The sequence below is a fragment of the Plectropomus leopardus genome, chromosome 18, assembly GCF_026936395.1.
Source record: "Plectropomus leopardus strain MGB_pleo_1.0 chromosome 18, ASM2693639v1, whole genome shotgun sequence".
Lineage (NCBI taxonomy): Eukaryota > Metazoa > Chordata > Actinopteri > Perciformes > Serranidae > Plectropomus > Plectropomus leopardus.
The window spans coordinates 995,169-1,010,948 of NC_142193.1; the positions used below are offsets into that span (position 1 = coordinate 995,169).

Genomic DNA, 15,780 nt, shown 5'->3' on the forward strand with positions numbered 1-15,780 from the left:
GTCCCACCTGTCCTTAATCACCCATTGGGTTGGTGAGTAAGAGGCTTGACTCACAGGAGGTGATGGGACACGGCCTGCTGCATATCGCCAATCCTCTTCATCAGCTGCGTAGCTGCTTTGTGGGTGACGTGCTGTGTGTGGTGGTGACGAACGCCTCATCTGGTCCAGGTCCTGGTAGTATTCAGGCTGGTACATGGCGAAGGAGGTCAGTGGCTTGTCACGCACAGCAGATTCCTCTTCGTCTGGATAATTCAACATGCTAGCCCACAGTGAGTCTGTATCCGGCTCGAAGGACCATGAAAATTACGGTTAGCTCTTGGAAGCTCTCCCCCATATGGAACGGTTGGCTGATGTAGCCCTCACCCGTTATACACAATGCTAGTTAGCTAAAGTTCCAGCGCGCTGTGGGATGTCCAGTAAAAGACAGATGCAGTTGAAGTAGATTTTAGAATCTTTATGTAGAAGCCTTGTCACCATTACAGCTTATCCACACACAATCACCCACTGCAGTTTCCAATGTGCATTAAAGTGTGGTTCTGAAAGGAAAATAATACAATTCCAAATATTACAATCATTCATGAATATGCAAAGAACTGAAAATCAGCCATATGAATATTAATCAGAGCCATATCAATCAATATCACATGACAACAAGGCACACTGGTATGTATACCAAACATAAACATCACAGAAAAGAGCGACAAGCACCTTTATAAATCTTTCATAAATGAACCAACAACATTTGCATTAACACTTACCAGGATCTCCATACAACCATTAGCAGTCTCATTTACACTTGAGGTTAGCAATAGCAACGATTAGCAATCATTAGCAGGCACTCTGCATTTCAATAGGGCTAACATAACAATAGAACTAACATAGCAATTAAGCTAGCAGAAACGTGACCATCATTAATAACATAAACTTCTACATTTAACCTGACACACAGCTGCAGAAACATTACAAACAAAAGCTCAGACTTGTCTACTCACAGTTTTCGTGCACGCACAGCACCTTTGGAAACTTTACAGCACTCCTGATGTCTGTCTGGCCGTCTGTATCTCCGTGATTGAGGGGAGAAGAACAACCGCAATGGTGGGCGGGGCTAGACGGAATTTAGCGCTATGTGATTGGCTGACTGTGATCTGATTGACAGCTGAGTAAACAAATAGAAAACGATTAACCAGAAACAAGAAATAACATAAGATATATTGGCCTTTTTAACAACAGGGATGCAAAGATTATTTATATAAAGCCCTTTGTTCTTTAGATTATCGTTGTATTTTTGGTTTTGTACAGGATTTGGGTTATTCTAAGTAACTTTACATTCATGTGTACAAAAGGGCTATTTATTATTGCCTTACCTCCACCCAACAGTGGCAGTGTTTTTGGCCCCTGTGAACAGTCGTTCACACCTCAGAGCTTTATGAAGCATTCAGTTTGCTCCTTGCTCCCTAAAGCAAGACGAAATGTAAAGCTTGACAGACAGATGTCACAAAAATATTATTATTATATTATTATTGTCATTCTTCCTCTTATTATTATTTTAATTATATTATATTAATATAGTATTCAATCCAAAAAGTTAACTATACTTTACAGTTGCACAGTCTGGAAATAAAGCAGGACTCAAAACTTAATCTAAATTTGTTAGTCTTGGTCCATTTATATACCTGATATGAAGCATAAATACAATCTCCACAGTCACAATAACATATCAACCTCTGGACATCTGACATTTGAAAGTGAAAGCTTTTAGGGCTTTACATCCAAAGGCTGAGAGCTCCAGGCATCAAGCTAAACGGGCAGCAGAGCGGGGCTACAGCACCAAGCTGGCTCTACATTCCCATAGCTAGTATGCTAGGTGGCTACATGTTAGCATTACTAATGTCACATATTATAAAAGTTATGAGGTTTTAAGGTCCCTCTAAGTTTAACATACAGTAACTGGTGTTTAAATTTCAAGTGAGTAAAAACCCAATACTTACATTTAAATGTGAAATCTTTTCTCCGATCTTTGCTCTGTGCCGCCATGATGATAAAGGATTTTTGAAAATAGCTGGCGCGCAAGGAATCTTTAGAAATGGAAGGCTGCGAAGGATAGTAGCAATGTGTCCTCCAAAAAGATGGGAAAAGAAGGGCTGCATAAGAAGGAGCCTTCGAATTCGGACCACTTGGGACAGCCTTTGTGTGGCGTTGTGACATAATCTGCCTTCGAATGCAGCCTCCGAAGGATGCAGACCCTGAATTGGGACACACCTAAAGAGTGCTTCTTTGATATGGCCTCCCATTTGTACCACTAAACACTGGAGAAGAAAGAAGTGGACAGAGATACAGCTCTGAAATCCCTGGTGAGTATGCTGCATGCTGTAAGTTAGCAAGCTAACCACCAGAGGGGCCTCTGCAAGCTAACTTTAGCTACTGGATTGTTTACCATTTGCGTGCAAGATAACCATATGGTTCAATTTAAGATTGCTAGCTTCAAAATTCATATATCAAGTAATCATGTATTTTTGAACCAAGCAATCTTCAGCTAAATCATACAAATAACTTGTAGGCTAATAGCAAACATCCCAGTGGCCAACTTAGCTGAATAAGTGAGTATAAGTGTTCATAATGTATTATAAGCCCTAGCATTCAACATCTAGTTTATGATACGTCAAGAGCATCCATAAGACCCTTGCCACTTATAAATCATTATAAGTCAAATCTATAATGGTTTAGACTATTATGAATACCGGCATAATGCATTATAGATTTGGTCTCCATAGAAAGTGTTACCAACTGGATTTGTGGAAATGGGACTAACACACCCAGCTAATTCAACTGGGTGTCGATCTATTCCATCATATAAACAGCTCAGTCAGATTTCAACTGGACTCTGTGTTCTGTGCCTGCTTCTCATTGCTCTGCTGGCCTTCGTCAGTGGTTAGGGATAGTGGGAATAGGAGACTGTTGGTTACTTATGAGGGGGGAAGGGGTGCTGAAAAATGAGTCAGGCATTAAAAATATGTATAAGTGGGGCGTCGGTGGATGAGTGGATAGAGCAGGTACCCCATGAATGAAGGCAGTGTCCTTGCTGCAGTGGCCTCGGGTTCAAATCCTGCTCAAGGCCCTTTGCTGCATGTCGTCCCCACTCTCTCTCCCCCCTTTCACACTACTGATCCTATCTAATAAAGGATAAAATGCCAAAAAAATATGTATAAGCACCGGGGAGGGACTTCTGTTTTTAATTTTGACTTAGGTGAGGGAAATGAAACGTAGTATTTTATATTTGTTTTGAATGAAAAGTCACACTGCAGCCATCCGCCTCCTCTGATGAATAAAGAACAGTCCTACAACACCAGCATGGAATCTTAGCAATGTGCTGCTGTGGACAGGGTTACTGTAAAACATGTCATATCAGTTTAAGTGGACACTATATTTGAATCTTTTCTCCTCTTTACCTTACACATCAGCTGATGGAGGCAGCGGTTCTGCTGTTCAGTGGAGTAAAATGACTATTTTTCTCAACGGAGTCTGGTGTTTTTGATATAACGGCTTCAAATACCCATCAGGGCTGTCTTACAGCAAGGTAAAGAGGTGAAAATATTCTGAATATAGAATACATTTAAACTTATATTGATTTTTTTAGGTGGCTTCAAACTAATCATTGAAGGCAGAGTTTGCTCAGCACCTTTTGATTAAATGTATTGACGCGGTGGTTGACTACCTCGATGTTATTGTAAATAAACTGTTGTGATTGTGATTCGGTCTATATCATAGACTGTAAATAACAGATGTCTACAGATCTATCTGAACAAGGGCATATCTTCACCTGCTGTGGGAGAGTCGTACATACTTCGATCAATAAATTAATTCTCCCCCAATGCTTGTAGACTGGGACAAGGACTGTAAACTTGTTAAATGACCTAATGGAGTTATAACTGTAGCTCCACTAAACTGTGCATGTAAACGTACTGACTGCTTTTAACTTGCACCGAAACTTCTGTTTGAAATTTCGAGGGGGGCCAAGCGCAAAATTGTTTTATTCTGATTGTCTTGTTTTGAAAATCAAAGGAAGCCAAAATCGTGGAAAAAAAAATTAAATCCCCTGACCAATTGTCCTCCTAGCTTCTGGTTGGTTAGTTCTGTAAGTCAAGAGCTTGGGAGTGTTTAAGACACAAGACACACAGGCCTTCTATACTTTACTGTCTTTCTATACAGATGCCAAATATACGAGCTCCTCAGCTCTGTTTGCATAGTACAGTTGCAAATAGTGAGGATTACTGTAAAAAATGTATGTAGATGCAGACTGTGAATTTCCAAGCAACAAAGAAATCTGTCACTGACAGCTGATCCCAGAGCAGCCAATCTGTTGTGCAACAGCTTCTGAGGAAGCTCACTTACAAGCAGCAGGAGCAAGAGAGAGGCTGGCCGGGATAACTGGATAACACACTGTTGCATGTTACTATGCACACACACACACAGTCAAAGGTGTCCAATTTTGTATTTGACTCTATAACCTACACATCCACAAGTTGCACAAATACATGCGCTCACATTTACCCTCGATCTTTGGTGTCATTTTCTCACACACAAACACAATCTCACTGCACACATGCTCTCTATCTCTCTCCATCTCTTCTCAGCATGCACAGACACACAGACACACACGCACTCTGTCTCTCTCTCACACACACACACAGACGCATGCACTCACGCACGCACTTTCTGGGACAGATGGCCATGCTATGTGCTCTCGCTCAGCAGATGCACACGAGCATTAATCATGAAAAAGGACTCAGAGGATTTACTGCAGTTGTGCCGCTTCTTGTAAAGAACCCTGACTAATTCTCTTTTGAAGAACATCGTCAGCCCAACATTCTTAAACAGTACAGATGCAGACATGCCACATAGGACTGAAAGGAATCCCAGAAAACATGTGATTTATGTAAGACATTAAAACTTCAAATTCTTCAGATGTCAAGAGTAAGCAGGGAGAAAAGCAGTTTACAAGGCAAAATCTTGCCTTTTGCTGATTTATTGGACATGCTGTTATGAAATACGATAGCAATATATTTATATTGGGGTGACACATAGCAATAATAGAAGCAGAGTTAGCAGTATTCTTCCCACCAGGTGCAGCTACAGTCAAATTTATGCACACATGCTAATGTGAGTCTCTTTGGATGAAATCGGCATGATTAGCTCCTCTCTGTCCAGCAGCCTGAACAGCCACCCACGCTCAGTCAGTTCATTGTTATCGAGGCCATTTTAAAAAAAATCTGCGATCATATCATTACATTGTGAAAACGATCCTTGTGTACATAGATCCACAAAAATAACCAAGGAAGGAAACTGCTGAGTCGGGAGAACAACCTTGGTCTGGGTTAAACCATAGGTGTACATCTTGAAGCACCCCTTAGAAAATATTGAAGTATCAAATATGATACAGCTGATAAGCACAAGAGGAACTGACTCTAGGAGGGCAACAATATTCTCAGTCAATAAATGAAAGAGGACCCAACAGTGCTAAAACCATCCCACACTGAAACATAGAAACACTGGAAAAACACAGCTTCCCAGTTCATCGAGCACTTCTGAGAAAACCCTACATGACTTTCCAATAATACAACTGACCTGGATGCAACAAATTGAAACTCAGACCCTTTGTTAAATAAGGAAGAACACTACCTGCAAAACATTGTGTGATAAAACCATCCCTCAGGACAGGTCCAGTTAAGCCTGGGCAGATTAACAACATGGATTGTGGATTTGATGCATGGCTTGATTAAGGCCCCCGGAGCCCGACTGTAAACACACCACTCTGCCTGAAATTTTGGACAGGACAGGACCATTTTGGACAGGAACCCCCGTGAAATGGAAAGGTGCTAAGAGTTTTTATAGCGTAAAGTCACCTAAAGTCATATACTTAAAACAGTAATTGCAGATATCTTAATTTCCATGCTATTTTAATGTAGTTTTTCTCCACTACAGTGCGCTTATTTAACATTTCATATTAAAATTCTACATACAGTCATGCAATTATCTAATCAAATATGATGCATGCTATTAGATTATCCCTTTAAAACTGGATCACCATGACTTTTTATGTACTTCATTTAGACATCTTTCACACCTTTTTTTGGTTGGTTTCTGTCTTTTTGTTTTAGATAAATAGGTAATTTAGGTAATTTTCTTTTACTTTTGACTAATGTCCTGCTAATTTCTGAGTCATTTCTCCTCATTTAGTAAGTTAAAATTCAGAAACAAGCTGTAGACACAACACTAGCACTTACCTATTTACACATACAGCAGATATGTAGCAGTGCTAGCATTCATTTGAGGATGTGTTGTTTCCACCTGATATGTAAGTCTGATGTTCTCTTCCTCTTTAGCTGCTGAATTTAAACAGTTTTTGTTTGATTAGACCATGTGTATCTCTCAAATCCTAAATGAATATTTATGCCATGATTTTAATAAGCATATTCTACTGTGTGATCATCTGGGGCTGGGCCTCCCTTTAACAAATCAAGCCTGTAAATTATATTAAGACACAAAAACAACATCATTGTGGATCTTTTCAAGAACATTTGATACTTGATAACACTTGATAACACTTGATAAATTTGCTTGCTAAATTTATTAAAGTTTCTCAAGTTGTTGAACTGAAAACTATGACTTCACGACATATGAAACAATTGCTTAAACAGCAATAAGGCTGTGAACAGTGAATTTGTATGCTTAAATACTGTAAACACACTGATAAAAACACAATATTACACATTAATGCCAGTGTACAATTATTCTCAGAAAAAAATTAGTCAACAATGACTGGCTGGACTCTGTCATTAAACCCATTAATAATCATTTCGTAATATTTGCCATGTAATGCTGAAGAGTAAGTCCTGTGACTGTGTGTGTGCAGCAGAGTGAACTCTCACAACTGTCCTTGCAGAACTCACACTCCTGCAGCAGCAGCTACAGCCCATACATGTGGTGAAGTCAAGTGTGGCATATTGGACCAAGTTGATGATTCAGCTTACCCATTCGCTATGACAATGTGTGAAAGTATCCTTGCTACATGTCATTCCATTCACAAAGGTATCCAGTGACGTACTCTATTGGCATCAGTATCACTTTAATGGTACTACTATTGTTACTTGTATGCTCAATTTTTTAAACAATGCCCAGCCCTAATTTTGGCTAATAATTAGAAAAAGAGGCGTTGCATGTCCTGGGTAGCAGCTGTAAACATCACTTGCAGCTACATTTCCCAACACATGTCCATGTGTTCACAGCATTTTCACACAGGAAAGTAAAGTAAAACCAGTTTAACTGTGATTTAGAAGCCATTAACTCCACCACACTGCCATCCCTGTTATCTTCCTTTGTTCATTAGTATCAATGATGATTACATCAATCAAAATACTCTCCATTTTTACAGCTAGCTGCCATGGAAACTAAAGAAAGATGGTGGAAAGATAGTGTTTTCTTGAGTTTAAAGTGGCGACAGAGAGATATGTGTGTGTGGCGAGTGGTCATTAGGTTACTTAATTTTGAACGATGATTTTTAGGTTGTTTACCCTGAAAATCTGCAAGCCCTGCACCCATCCATTTGTAAACTGAGGTTGAGTCTTGAGAAGTTTATCATTTCTGATCTTCTCAAAGTGCAGGCACTCACTCCACAGAACAAGTATGAGAATACATCCCGAAAAGTTACATTTGGCAGCATGTTAAAATCGCCTGACCACTACAGACTACCACTACTGCTACAGATCAAGGCAGTCTCATTCCTTTAATTTTTCAAAGTAGTGCTCCTTTGCTTCCTTCTGCAGCTTCTCTCAGTACAGTTTGTCAGTACAGTTCCTCTGGGACTTTGTCAATATGTTTTTTGATAAATTGCAATACCAACTTTGAGGTGTATAGCGCCTCCCACCATACCACATTTCTGTCACTCTTGGAGAGGTGTGTCCTAAAGTATGCCAAGAATGCATTACATCATGACATTGTTGCGCTTTCTATTCAGAGGTAACCTATTAATGATGCACACTTAAACAGTACTGCACCACAAATGAACAAAGCTGCAAAGGCTATTCATATTTTGAAGGAAATTAATTTTATTTGAACTACTGAAGAACTAAGTAAGCAAGATCTCAGCCGTTACATTAGTGAGTACAAAGTAATCATTACTAATTGATTCAATATGGGCTGAGCTCCAAAAGATAACAAACTATAATAAACCATAGTTTTCCTTTTAGCCAACTAGTGAACTGTTTTCATTTCAAACACCAGCTATCTGACCTGGATTTTAACCATGTAGTACTGCGTGCTGTCTATGTGTTTGGCCAACCCTGCATTATATTAGACAGCTTTGTCAGTGGAGCAGTTGCCCAATCAACAGTTCTGATGTTTATTTATTTATAGTCTTTATTGTATATGACCTACATTTTTCAAGAAACATTTTTACATCATTATTATGATAATGGGAAGTTGATATTTCAAATATAAACACAAACTGTGACATAGTTTAATCACACATCCACACCAAAAATATTACAACCACATTAAAACTGCTCTATTTTGCAAAAAATTAGACCACGAAGGGAACTGCAGTGTGCATTTGCAGGCATATTAACAGAATTTCCATACAAATGTATTTCTAATGAGCTCTGGCACAGTGAGTAATCCAGATATTTCATTAGCCCAGGCGACCTACATTCCCCAGTGGTTTGGGCTTCCACCGCCACTCATCTGATCTCGCACCATCCTCATCTGAACTGCAGTGTGACACGGCAGCCATGATTAGTGGTTGACAGTATTCTCAGCGGGAGTTAATGGAGCTCACCCTGTGGCACATCTGTTAGCCCTCACCACACTTAGAATGTCTCAGGGGGAAGAGGACAGAGACTTTTAAAATGTCATGGATGGGGCTGTTGTTCTAGTTTTTTGTGGCCTGTGAAACAATGCAAGCCACTGATGCAGCGCAAATAAAACGTGTTGTTTTAGTGTCTAACAAAAGAAAGGACCTGATTCAATCAAAAGGGGAACTGTGCCCATTAAAAAGATTCAGATGTTATTTCTTGGTCTAAGACAGTCTAAAATTAAAATATTAGTAAATATGAAAAACTCTCCCAAGTCCAAACACTAGAAAGCTAAAGATTTAAGTTGTGACGTCATAAGGTATAAAGTGTAGACAGTGAGTGGTAAAAGATGTTCTAGATGTCACTGAGAGCAGCCAGGGGAATGTTCTGAGTATATGGTAACATATTCTGTTTTAGAACTGAGAACACTCGATCTGAACCCAACCATTCTCAGGTTGTCATACCCTTTGGCATACCTACATGACACATTGTGACACCAAACTACTTGGTTAGGTTTAAAAAATATCATGTTTTAGGTTGAATTAAGTATTTTCTTGCATATCAACATGTGACATAACATAAAAACATGATGTGAGTGAGGTCAGAGTTTGACAACCATACGTTAAGTACCTAACATTACACTAAAAAAGGTGTCTTGATGTGACATTAGATTATAACGTTGACTTTTGGTAACACGTGGAATAAGAACTGGCATCTCCTTGTTCTGTTTTCATCCACTTCCCACACATCACCAACCTTCTCACATTTTATGCCACGTTGTACATCAGTTGCTCTTAACTACAAATATTGCCTGAATAGAAGCTAAAGGGTGCCTTTTGGCGTAGATATTACGAGACAAGGGGCGTGATAAAGCATCAGTATTTGAAAGCCTGGGAAAAAGAACAGACAAAGTTTACAGGAAATAATTAACAATCACAAATCAAAATGATTCACTTAATAATAAAGCAACACATAAACTGCTATATTTTATCTAGAGGTGATGGTTTCTAAATCACATTTAGCATGTAAGCTGACAGGTGCTTGAAAGCTTGATTTTAGAACATGTAGGATCAAATGTAACAGGTTTTTTCCCCCCAAGATAACAGGAGCAATAGTTCAGCAAATGAGTGGCCTGACTATCATTTAAGAGATGAAGTGGACGCTTTCCCATGTATTTGTTCTATTAGGAGTGTAAACATCTGCTCCTATATCTACCCTCACCTACAATCTTTTACATACATAGTAAGGTAACACATTATGGAACAAACATGTTCAAAACAAATAAGACAGATTTAAATGCACTGTCTTTCGTGTGAATGTAAAAAGGCACGTTTAACTCCACAAGAACATAAGAGTACTTATAAAGAAGAATAATACTCTTTTGAAACAGTCTGACAAAATAACCCTGATTAGAGCCTGATCAAGTTTTCAATCAATGCCAATACCGATATTGCGGAGTAAAAAAATCCTGATATTGACATACCAGACAATGTACACACTTACAGGGATGTTCCTGGAATTTGAGGACACTGGGGCTTAGCCGAGATCTGTGTTAGGGGGTCCACGGGGATCCTCCAATAGGATTTTTTTTTTGATGAACAGGATCTTTTTTGATGCATGCTGGTATCTTATTTACACTTTTTTAACTTCCCAGATTAGAAGGTAGAAGGAAGATTTATTTGTCATTTTTTTGAACGAAATAAAAAGTTTGTCCCTAAATCCTGCAACATCTTTTTGGCATCATAGGCGGAGTTGAGGAGTCTCACAGTGGAGAAAAAAGCTGTTCTGTAGTCTGGTGGGTCAGCAGTGGATACTTCTGTGACCCTGCCTTTAGTTGTGCTCCTGCTGTGGCTGCACTGGTACTGTACCCCCTGCTCACCCTGATCGTGGTCTGGTCCTGGTTGTGCCGATGCCGTGATCATGCCTTTGGACACCTTCCTATCAATACACGCATGGGACTCTTATCATCACCCTTAATATCACATTTAATGATTTCACACCTATCGTTATTATTATACTGTGCCTCTCTCCCCCTCCCCCCTCTCTCTTTCTCTTTCCTTATTGCCGCAATTGTATTTCATTTGTTATTTACGACATTTATTGAATGTCAGTCCATCGTGGAAGAGGGATCCCTCATCATCCTCTGCCACTCCTCCTGAGGTTTCTTCCTTTTTTTTCCCCCCTGTTACAGGGGTTCTTTTTCTGGAGTTGTTCCTTGGGTGATGTGAGGGTCTAAGGGCAGAGGGATGTCGTACACTGTAAAGCCCTCTGAGGCAAACCATGTTTTGTGATAATGAGCTTTATGAATAAAATTAACTTGACTGTATCTTTTTCTATATGGCAGCAGGCTGAACAGACTATTAATTATGAATTGTGATCTTAGGAATATTATTTGTTGCTAGTAATTAGAATTACTAATAGAGGGTTTGTACGTGATGTCACAGCATGTGGAAGTTGCCCACTGAGTGGCAAAAGACGAGTGGCAGCGTTGGCTTGAATGCCACGGAAATACAAAAATCACGTCTAAAATGGGGAAGAGCTGTTGTGTGACTGACTGTACAAATAGATTCAACAAGTAGTCTGAGCTTTTTTTTACAGACTACTGAAAGCCAAAGAAAAGAAGCAAATGGATTGCTGCCATTCACAGAAACAACTAGAATCCAGGCACCACAACATGGATTTGCGGTTCCCATCTCGTATTAACTGTACTTAAGTATTAAAAGTACAAGTAAAAGTAAATTCTACATTTATTTGCATGTTTAAACACACTGTATACAGTAAAGTGACTGATCATCAGCTGGTTATTTACATATATATATATATATATATATATATATATATATATATATATATATATATATCCTTTATTTAACCAGGTAAAAGACTCATTGAGATTTAAAATCTCTTTTCCAAGAGTGGCCTGGCCAAGAAGGCAGCTTAAAACATGGTTACAACAATAGATACAGACAAACAAATACAGCTATCACACAACAGAGTGGTGAAGGGATGAAGTGTTTTTGTAGGCCAGCCAGGAAGTAAGCGTCACACTGGTTCCCTCGTCAAAAACCATATGGGATTTTTTAATGGGATTTTCAATTATCTCCAAAAAAGAAGCTCTGTGACAAACACAAGTTTATGAGACTTACACGTTTTGTTCAGCATGATAATCTTAATAAACAAACACCATTTTTGTGTTTTTTGAAGTGTAAATGAAATCACCAGGAGTAAAAAGCTATTGTTAGGCTATAAACGAACTACATTATGGTCTCACAACATAAACGTCACCACCTTGAATCGTTCACCTTAAAAACACGTTAAAACACGATTGAAAAATATTATAAACAGATAAATCTACAAGCTGGAGCGTGACTGTAACTGTAAAGCTGTAAAGGCGGTGAATAAGTTTAATGAGTTTCTGGATCATTGTTGGGTCCATCCTCCCTTAATTTGAGCAGATGATTGTTTGTTAAACGTATGTTTTGTCACTCACTCCAACTGAGGGGGAGTATTCTTGTGGAAAGTGACATCAACACATACCCTCTATAGAAACAGGATACTTAAAAACTGCTATCTTTAAAATTGTATTGACTAGTATTTGAAAAATTTAATTTGGAAATTGTGATTTTGATAAAAAATAAACTGTCTTTATCTTTAAGGGCTTTAATGCATGAACAGAGTAAAAGATTATTAAATGCAGGGCTTTTTCATTATAAGGCCTATTTATAATTATAATATATGTATAATTAGCCTATATATTGATACATAAAACATTTGTGGGTGTAGATGCTGAGGCCTAACAATGCCACTGTATGTATATGTATTTCTATGTATTTATCTACCTTTACCATGGAATTATCCCTAAAAAATGACATCACTGCACTGAAATAGTAAACTTAACTGGGAATGTAATATAATATAATTATAAATGACTGCAAGCATCTTTTTCTGGAAAAAAAATAATCTTTTTTACTATATATATTAATATTTATTAATATATATTAATATATTAATATTTTACAATATTAATATTGTTAAAAAATTACCTTTTCATATTGGCTCATAAAAGACAACATATACACTGATACCAATATATCTGTGAGGCTAATATTGGTCAATAAAATCAGCTGACCAATATGCTGGTCAGGCTTTAACCCGGATGATGTCATAGTGATGTCATCAAGGTTATCTTAGCCTGGCCTTATCCCAGAAGGTTTGTGTGCTTACTGAGGAAGGAGAGTTGGTAGATGTTGGTGCAGGCAGAAAGAGTTTAAAGAAAAGTGCCCTGTAGTTCAACTATGGGAAGCATAGATTGCCTTTTTATTTAGCCCCATTTAGAGACTAAAAATCAGAATTTCTCTGCTGCTTTGATTGATTTGATTATACTTTCTCTTCCCAGCTTTGTCGCAGTGCAATACTACATTGCTGGAGTAGCCCTTCATAAAAGGACTGGTGAGGAAGACGAGAAATATGTTGAGGGAAACTTGGAGGGCAGAACAGGAAACATGAAGGAGAAAACAGGAAATGTGATGGAAAGAAAGAAATGTAGTTGGGGGGGCGGGAGGGATGAGGACTAAGTTTTCATTTTGAAAGACACATGCAGTATCATAGTTTTGATGCAAAACAGTCCATAACTCTGCAAAATGCAATGAAGACATCTAAAGGACAACTCATTGTGTTTAACAGGCCAAACCTGAAGTATATCCGCACATCTCAGTGCAAGTTAAAAATAAAACTATGTTAAATCAATGCCATCCATTTTCAAGTTATCACTCTATTAAATAGACATCATTAGAGGTTATCTGTGTTATAGGATAGAAGGCTCCTGATACACAGACTAGTATATTCAGAATGCTGTCGTTTCTGACAGTGTTACATTTAACTTTGTTTTGTCTTTCAATTTGCTCACATGACTGGCATCTTTATGTGGACTAGCTGTTTAGTTTATAAGCAATGCTAGAATCACAATATTGATTGAAACACCTTGGGCCAGATGCATAAATGCTGTGTATGAAAACCCATGCCTTTTTCCACACATAACTTTTTCTGGACAGTTATGAAACAATCATTATCATCTCAAACTGTAGTCAACCATAAACCTATTATAAGAGAACAATATATGTGATTTCTCAAGGGAATATTACATTGCAATAGCAAAGCAGCATATAATCCCTCATCAGGGAGAACTGGGCTGCAGATGTCCAAAATAATATAGGAATTCTTTAGGCAGAAAGGCATTGCACAATCACTTGTTTACAATTTTTGAGGGGTAGGAAAATCCCTCCCTCATTTGCTTTCACACTGTAATATGTATTGATCTGTTCTATTTAACACAGCGTTTTGTCTCTAGGATTATAAGGTTCTTTATAGACTTTAAAGCTTCTCCTCCTGACTTAGTTCCGAAAGATTGTACCACCAATCAGTGCACTGAATTCAAAAGAAGATCTAATGAAGTCTGACCAACTTACTATCTCACCTCACTACTCTGATTGTGAGGTTAAAGGAGCCAGCTTGTTTACCTTGTATCTTGTATGAACTTCATAAAAAGCTGATATTTAATTTAAAAAAAAGATTATATTTACCACTAGACGGCTAGCTTGCTAATGTTAATAACACAGCTCATGTAACTGTTTTTTGGCAAGAATTACTGTTCTTATTAGTAATTGAAGTTACTGTGACTGCTTGAGAGATGACAGCAATTATGGTCAAATTCTACAACCCCAATTCCAAGTAAGCTTAGACGCTATGTCAAACATAAAATCTAAATAAAAACAGAATACATGATTTGCACTTTGAACGATATTCAATTGAATACAGTCCAAATGCAAGATATTCACTGTTGATATTTGTAAATATACACTCACTCTGAATCGGATGCCTACATCATGTTTCAAAAAATTTGGAAAAGGGGGAACAAAAGCCTAAGAAAAGCATATAATGAACACCTGTTAGAAATCTTATACAGGTAAACAGGTCGATGGGTAACAGATTAAATCATTGTGATTTGCTATGTCAGGCACAACCTCAATAGGCTCAGTTGTTCAGCAGCATGGATGGTCACTTTGTGAAAGGCAGCGTGGACAAATAGTCCAACAGTGTCAGAACAATGGGCCTCTTTTAATAATATGTGCACAGAAGTGTTCTTACTCTGCGCATAATATAAGTGCGCCTGTAAAACCCAACTTTTTTGGATAATGTTGCAGGCATCAAATTCAGAACAAGTGCATATTTGTAGAGTAGTATTTATTTATTTACACAAAACAGAAAATGTTTATCAGTTTGAACATTAAATGTATTGTCTTTGGACTATATTCATTTGACATAGGTCAAAAAGGATTTACAAATCATTGCAGTCTGTTATCTGTCTGGATGTTTTACACAACATCCCAATCTTTTGGAACTGGGGTTGTAATATTCGACACACACACACACACACACACACACACACACATACACACTCATACACTGCTGGCCGAGGCTGCCATACAAAGTGCAACCTGCTCAGCATTCAAACATTCTTACACACTGATTGCATGTTGAATTTGGACGACTGAACGAATTTTGTGATCAGTGGATGACTACCTGCAGAGCTCTGACACAATAAGGACCTAAGTTTGTGCAGGTGAAAGTAGAGGAACAGCAGGCAAAGGGACAGCAGCAAAATAAAAATAAATAAATAAAAACAGGCCAACTAATAGAGAAAAATTCCTTGAATTCATTCACTTATTTGTTTATTTCATAGAAAACCTTGTGTTCGTTGCACAAGTCCGGAGTGTTGGCTATAACAATATTATATTATGATTCCATGATATTTCAAAGCTCGGCCTTCTCTCATGAATCAGGGGAAATTCTATATTCATCAAAAGGGAACACGAGCTTAGAAAAAAATTCAGACTTAGGGGGTACTGTTCCATAAATATCTCATGTGTTTTAAACT

At 38.1% G+C, this 15,780-nt stretch overlaps 1 protein-coding gene across 1 annotated transcript in view; it reads right to left on the reverse strand.

The window, feature by feature from the left end:
- Window positions 1-15,780, reverse strand: part of LOC121956787 (carbonic anhydrase-related protein 10-like) — a 240,440-nt gene that overhangs the window by 121,544 nt on the left and 103,116 nt on the right. The gene's annotated exons all lie outside the window — the stretch shown is intronic.